Raw genomic sequence first — 8,392 nt, forward strand, 5'->3', positions numbered from 1 at the left:
TATTTTTGTTATTCCTTCTTTATTTATTTCTAACGATTTTTTTTACGTTTTTTTCTTACTGTATCTTCTCTCAATTTATTTTTCTTGTCATTTTTGATAATTCCTTTGTATTTTTAAAATAATTTATAAATTTAGGTCCATTTTTTTAACAATTCTTTACGTTTTTTTTTTCATTATACATAATTCTTTTTATGATTTTTTCATTGTAATCTTTTACATACATTTCTAACCTTTTCAATATTTTAAGTCATTTTTAATTTTTATTTTTTTGAGCATTTCTCAATTTTTCTTCTCATTTTTATAATTTTTAAAATAAGAATTTAAAAATGATTACATTTTAATAATTTACAAATCGTTTGGTATGTTCAAACTTATTTAATTTTAAAAAGGTACATTATTACCAAACGATTAATTTAAATTAGCAATTGTAATTAAATATTGTCTGCCAAAAACATTAAATATAATTTTAAAAAATAATTATCAAAAATGAGAAGAAAAAAATTGAGAAATTCTCAAAAAAATAAAGATTAAAAATGACTTAAAGAGATTGAAAAGGTTAGAAATGTATGTAAAAGATTACAATGAAAAAATCATAAAAAGAATATTGTATGCATGATGAAAAAAAACGTAAAGAATTATTAAAAAAAATGGACATAAATTTATAATTATTTTTAAAAATACAAAAGAATTATCAAAAATGAAAAGAAAAATAACGGTTTGACTAAACTGCAAATGCTAAGGTAAACTGCAAATGCTTAGGTAAAAATTTTCATATATTATCTATATTTGTAACGAGAATCATTTTCCTATGATATATAACTTATAAAAAATTAAATTATTAGATATATTCAATAATAAAGAACTATAAATTAATAGTTGAATTTCTTTTATCTCATAATAAATCGTTTAAATACTTTATTATAATTATATTTAAAATATTTATAATTAAATTTTAAATTTCAATAATATTAAATCCGCAAGTTGGCGTGTTTTATTATAAAATACTATTATAAAAAAATATAATCATTTAAAAATGTTATATATCAGAATTTACTCCTAAAACATTAAAGGTTCATTTTAATAAGCTGAATTATCATAATACGCATGGTGGAGGGCTATATATAATATTTAAAACAAAGTCATGCCGGCAGTGGCGTAGACAAGGGGGGGTTTTGGGGTCGAAGCCCCCCCCCATGGAAAAATTTTTTTTTTTTTAATTTTTTTTTTTTTTTTTATAAAATAAAAAATTATTATTTTTTTATTGCGAATAATTATATTTTATTTAAAAAACGGTTTCAATTTAGAGAAATAAGATAATATATTATATATAATACAATATGAATATGAATATCACAATGAAATATATTTATAAAAAAAGGAGTTTTAATTTTAAATGATCACATCGTTTAAAAATATATATAAATTATATGAACTAAAATATTAAATAACAATAAAAGAATAAAGATATATTGTATGTAAATAATTTCTGGCATAGTTAAATTTATTAAATAACAATAAAGATATTTTGTAAATATTTTCTGGCTTGGCATAGTTAAATTAGATATTTATAAATTTAATTATTAAATATATATTTTTAAACTATATAGATAGTTTGTAAATTTTAATTTTTTATAATTTTTAAATATGGATATCTGTAAGTTTTTTCGTCAACAACAAAAAGAAAAAGGTATATAAAAATTTAAGTTGTGTAATTTGAATTAGAAATATATATAGATATAGATGTTGCTCTTGCTAGTAAAAATCAGCCATCAGTTGAGTTGGTTTTCGTTGTATCCTCAGATGACGAAGGTAATGGTATTATTTATAATATCTTTTATTTAAATCTTGCAATTAGAAAGACCAGACATACCATTACCACTCCATGGGAAAACCAATGATGAGTTAGCTACAAAATCATCTGGAAAATGATCAAATGATGGTATAGTATTTATTTTAATTCCATTTTTTTTATTTGTAAATTATACTATTTTCATTTTGAGTTATTAAAATTTTGCAATGCACAATATTTAGTTATAATTTTAAAGTTAGTCATTTTTTTGTGTTATTTTGCAAAAGGTAGTACATTATAAGTCAAACAGAGTTAAGCAGTATTGAAAACTTGTATCTACAATACAAACAGAGTTGGGCAGGCCCTCCAGAAAAATAATCTAGATACAGATTTGTTATGAAAAAATGAATCTTAGATACAGATGATTTATCATTACCAATTAAACTAGAATAGTTTATAAAATACAGTTATTATTATTTATTTGTGAAGAACATAATTATTTTCTTAAAATCTTTTGTATATACAATCTTGGGCAGCTTATAATATTTAGGAACTTATTTTCATAATTTAAATATTACTACCTTCTTCACTTCCATGAGTGTAAATCATCCTACAAATATAAAAATATTAATTAAAACTGGTAATGATATTCTATAGTAATTTCCTTCTACTTGTATCTGTCTTTAAATTTTTATTAAGAAACTTTGATATCTATCTGAGATACATTTTTTATAATCCAGATTTTTTTTTGTGCTGCTCAGCTCTTAACATTGAAATTCATATTGAAATATATCATTTAAAATCTAAAAAAAATATAGAAACACCACACCGTTCTCAAAAAGATGTTTCACTTTACTTAAATTTTCATTTTAAAAATGATAATGAAAAATTGTTAGGTGTTGAAAATATTTGGATACCTGACAAATGTTATAAATTTCCATTGGGCAAAAGAAATTTAACCTTTCAAGCATCCTGGCTTAACAAATATAAGTGGCTTGCTTACTCAGCCGATGAAAAGGGCGCATTTTGTAAAGTTTGCGTCATATTTTCCCCAAGATATGCTGGAAATGGGTTACAAAAACTCAAAACATTGGTAAGTCAAGTGTACACAAGATGGAAAGATGCGCTCGAAAATTTTAATTATCATCAAAAAAATAAATATCATCTTAATTCCTGTGAGATAATGGATTCTTTAAAAGAAATCTCAATGAATCAAAAGATATCAATATCCAATGTATTGAATAAAAAAAATTTTGATATAGTTACAAAAAATCGATCAAGAATAATTATAATTATTGATGCTATCATTTGGTTAGGGAGGCAGGGCTTGGCGTTAAGAGCTCATAGGATATCTCCTGGCCCCCTAACACTTACATCCCCTTCTCACAATGAAGGAAATTTCAAGGAATTATTGAAATTTTTGTAATAATAATGACAACTACCTAAAGCTTTTTGAAAGCTCCTCTAAAAATGCTACTTACCTAAGTCCCACTATTCAAAATGAAATAATATCAATATGCAATCAGTTTATATTAAAGGAAGTTTCTTCAAAAGTCAAACCATCACCATTTTTTAGTGTTTTGGCGGATGAAACTTCCGATATTGGTAATATTGAACAACTATCCATAGCAATAAGGTTTATTGATATGGAATCAGGTAATTATAAAATGAAGGAACTATTTGTTCAATTTATTGAATTACCTGACACTAAGTCAGAAACGATTGCTAATCAAATTATTAAATCACTTCAAAACCTGGATTTAAATTTAAATCTACTGAGAGGCCAAGGGTACGATGGAGCTCCCTCGATGAGTGGCCATGTTAAAGGGGTCCAGTCAAGAATTAGAAAGCTTTATAGCACAGCTCTTTATGTTCACTGCAGTTCACATTGCCTGAATTTGATGATAACTGAGGCATGTGAAATTAGAGACATCCGGAACAGTTTACGTAAAAAGATTTTGATTTAATTGAAATTTATTAGATTTTATTATGTATTATAGATATCTTTATATAATTTTTATATATTTTTCAAAATTTAGAAACAATATCGTCGGTTTGTGACTTCTTTACCCCACCCAAGAAGAGGGAGATTTTTACCCAAACGTTCGATGAAATTGATTCAAAAAATTCAAAAAAAAATTAAAAAGATTTTGTCCCACAAGATTCATTGAAAGACAACAATCGGTGAAGGTTTTCATCGAGTTATATGAGGTTATTTTTGCGGCACTGGAATCATACATATTACGCAAAGAAAAAGATTCCGCAGATGCGGAAAATCATTTACAGGCTATTACGAAGCCTCATTTTTTAATTTCAATTCAATGTGTTTATTTTTTATTTAATTATACATATGATTATAGCAAAATTTTACAAAAAATTGATTTGGATTTAAGGGAGGTTATGAATAGGGCAAAGGATATTGTTGAAATATTAACAAATATCAGAGATAATGTGGATGAAAAATTTCACGAAATATATGAGAAAGTAAAGGAGATCGCTAATATGTTTGGGATTGAAATTTTTAAACCTAGAGTAGTTTCTAGACAATCCAATCGCTCAAATATTGATGCATCTACGATTGAGGATTTTTATAAAATTAACATTTTTATTCCACTTATTGATACATTTTTATTTCAATTAAAGGAAAGATTTATAAGTCACAATTTTATTTTAAAAAGCTTTTATTTTCTTTTGCCGGTTGAGTCTGAATTGTTGATTACACTTGAAACGCGAGAGGATATTAAGAACATCTCAGAGTTATATTCTGATGATTTATTAGGGTCGTATGATAAGTTACTTTGTGATGTCGAATTTTGGTATAAAAATCTTGGCAGAATAGAGTACTCTTTGAGACCAAAAAATGCTTTGCAGGCCCTTTCCATGTGTAATTGCACTTTAGATTCCCTGCCCAATATCAAAACATTGTTTTTTATTTTAGCTACTTTACCGATTAGTACCTGCACTAATAAAGGTCTTTTTCAACTTTGAAAAGGTTAAAAACCTATTTAAGAAATAGCACCGGTGAAAACCGTTTAAATGGATTAGCCCTATTAAATATTTATAAGGAGATTTTTCTAGATAAAAATTTGATTCTAGATGAATTAGCCAAATCTCAGAGAAAAGTAGACCTCTCTTTATAAATTCAAATCATATAATTGTAATATTTTCTTAGTCATAAAATTTTTATATGTAAAACTTAATTATAATGAATTTTTAGTCATGATATTTTTATACTATATTTATTAATAGTATTGCACCTACAATAAGAATTATTTATATAATATACTCATTTGTATTAAATATAACTGTTAAATTATATTTTTTTAAATTGCATACAAGAATTACTTATATTTTATTGTAATTTTATTTTTTTAAAATATAGATATTTACAATCAATTTTTAAAATAGTAATCTGTATAAAATTTCTAATTTTGAAATTTATTTTTTGTATATAAAATAAACACATAGTTAAATAAAGGGTTTATACTAAATAAAATTGTTAAATTGTATTTTTTTAGCAAGAATTACATATTTTATTGCAATTTTATTTTTTTAAAATATAGTTATATACATTCAATTTTTAATATAATAATCTGTATAAAATTTATATATTTTGAAATTTATTTTTTTATATATTATTAAAATAAATACATAGTTAAATAAATAAAGTTAATAATAAATAAAATCTCTGCAAAATATTGTTATATGCAAAAATTTAATTAAAATAATTATTTTTAACATAGAATAAGATATATTGAGTTGATCATAAAATTGGAAGGTTTGGGGGGAGGCAAATTTTTTTTACATCGAATAGATTGAATTAATATACAATTTACTAAACATTGATAACATTTTCAAAATAATGCTTTCAGTCGCTTATTAATTATAAATTTGGCAAAAATTTTAATTCTAATATTTTTTAATATTTATGCTGGCCTGGGTATAATACACAAAATATTGGCAAATTTTGATAAGTTTTTCAAAACCCTCCCCATGGATCAATCCTGGCTACGCCACTGCATGCCGGTAAAGTATATTGTTAATATTACGATATAAAATATTATTTTGTGTCAAATGATATTCAATAATACCAAGTTACTATTTAAATAAAATAATTTAAATATTATTTATCCTGATTTATCTAATTATTATAGTAAATGATTAATTTATATTTATATAATTAGAATCATATTTATATAAATATTTAACATGATGGCATTCATTCATTTACCCTTTTATTAGATTAAAAGATTACAATCACAATAGATTTTTTTCTAGTCGTCATATCTAATACACTTAATATATTCAATCAGAAATGGATAATCACGTAAGAAAATATTTATATTACATGGGTAGGTCGTTAAGAATTGTGAAAAAATTAATCTTAGATACAGATACTAGTATTTTTTTCAAAATATCAAAAAGATACTTGCATCTAATTATCATTACCAATTAAATTAGAATAGTTTATAAAATATAGTTTTTATTATTTATTTGTGAAGAACATAACATATTCATTTAGTATATTTACAATAATTAATAAAATATTTAATGATGAGTTAATATATCAGGCATTTTAATATTAGTAATAGCCCATTCTTAGCATTGATAGGGAAGGGAGACTAGTATTTTTAATGGGAGTTGAAATATTAATTTGTAAAAGAGTATTTAAAATTAGATTTATTATTTTATAAGATAATCAAAATTTTAAAATAATTTAGTATTAAACCTTTGCCATTTTGGCATACATAGCATTTTACCAAGACTAAATAACCTTTCAATTGAAGCTGATGAAGATATTACAGTATTATATTTATAAAAAAATTTCCTTAACGGAAAGATAATAATTAAGCATTTATAATGTATTTCAAATTTTCATAATATAATTTATAACCTCCAGTTCAATGTTATTTTTATTATTGAACTCAGCAACACTTAAAGACCCTTTTCATGGTCATTTAAACAATCAAATTATATTACTATAATGATTAACTTCACAAAACAAAATTTATAGAAAAAGAAATACATGGACGCTTAACCCACCAACAATTCTCATTAGATATTAGCCTACGTTAAAACCCCAAGTTATTATATCTCAGAATAGCAAATCAAAGTCTTTAGAAAACAACTGAAAATTCGAACAAATACACCTACCCCTCCCCCCTCTACATTCTTTACTTAAAATTAATAAATCATTTTACAAATAAAATATAACGTCATTTAAAATCCGGAATCCCTTATCTAAATTATATTTTTCCCCTAAAAATGGTAAATCTTTATACATTTTTATGCTAGGTGTAAATAATCTACAAACATTATATGTTCGATAAAATTTTTATGTGATATCTTATTCATTTATTGTAATAATGGCAATAAAAACAAATTGGCTATTTAGGAAATCAATAGAAAGTATGCAAAAATTATTTTAAAAAATTAATTTATCTTACTTTAACCATTAAAATGTGATCATATGTAATTTATAAAAACCTATATTTGTTCTTGGAATTGAATTTAGCTTATTTTTTAAGTAATAATACAATATGATTTTAGAATATAATATAACAAAAAATAATTTTAAATTTTTTATAAAATAATAATACGTCATCTTGCGGATTTAATATTATTGAAAATTAAAATTTAATTATAAATATATTTAATATAATTATATTAAAGGATTTAAACGATTTATTATGAGATAAAAAAAAATCAACTATGAATGTATATATCTTTATTATTGAATATATAATAATTTAATTTTTTTTAAGTTATTTATATCATAGGAAAATAAATCTCACTACAAATAATAGATAATATATGAAATTTTTTACCTAAGCATTGGCAGTTTACCTTAGCATTTGCAGTTTAGTCAAACCCGAAAAATGAATTGAGAGAAGATATAGTAAGAAAAATAAAAGTAAAGAAAATTGCAAAAATTAGAAATAAATTGAGAAAAGATACATTAAGAAAAAAACGTAAAGAAATCGCAAAAATTTAGAAATAAATTAAGAAGGAATAACAAAAATAAATAAATATTTAAAAAAATTACGATTTTCCTTTTTTGATTGACACTTTTCCTTTTTTGATTGGATCTTTTCCTTTTTCGATTGATACTTTTCCTTTTTTGATTGAACCTTTTCCTTTTTTGTTTGACACTTTTCCTTTTTTGATCGGACTTTTTCTTTTCTTTTTGGAAATTTTCCTTTTTTGAATGACATTTTTCCTTTTTTGAATGACATTTTTCCTTTTTTGATCAGACCTTTTCCTTTTATGATTGAAACTTTTCCTTTTTTGATTGGGACTTTTCCTTTTTTGAATGGGAAACACTGTATATCTCTAGACGGCAATCTCCGTGTAGTTTCCTGGTTTTTATTCAACGAAATTCTTGCTTCTTTTAAATATGTTTCAACTTCAAAAATTGGCAAGACATTCAGTTTAAAAAATACGTACATATTTGATTATTTTATGATTTCTATAACATCAAATATAGGAGAGATATCTGGTTCGCCCGTCATTCTTGACAGGGTAGCTACTAGTTTATTATAATTGTATACGTGTTAAATTTCATATAAAAATAAATACTTTATTCGTTCATCTCCATCATAA

General features: G+C 23.4%; 1 long non-coding RNA gene across 1 annotated transcript; it reads left to right on the forward strand.

Moving 5' to 3' along the window:
* Positions 1-1,610: 1,610 nt before the first annotated feature.
* Positions 1,611-3,188, forward strand: LOC135922077 (uncharacterized). Its single transcript, XR_010570721.1, has 4 exons — positions 1,611-1,687; positions 1,735-1,809; positions 1,856-1,939; positions 2,608-3,188. It is a non-coding gene; the product is annotated as an uncharacterized LOC135922077 (long non-coding RNA).
* The last annotated feature ends 5,204 nt before the right edge of the window (positions 3,189-8,392 follow it).

Source organism: Gordionus sp. m RMFG-2023, chromosome 1, assembly GCF_954871325.1.
Source record: "Gordionus sp. m RMFG-2023 chromosome 1, tfGorSpeb1-WG-v2, whole genome shotgun sequence".
In the NCBI taxonomy this organism is placed as follows: Eukaryota; Metazoa; Nematomorpha; class Gordioida; order Chordodea; family Parachordodidae; genus Gordionus; species Gordionus sp. m RMFG-2023.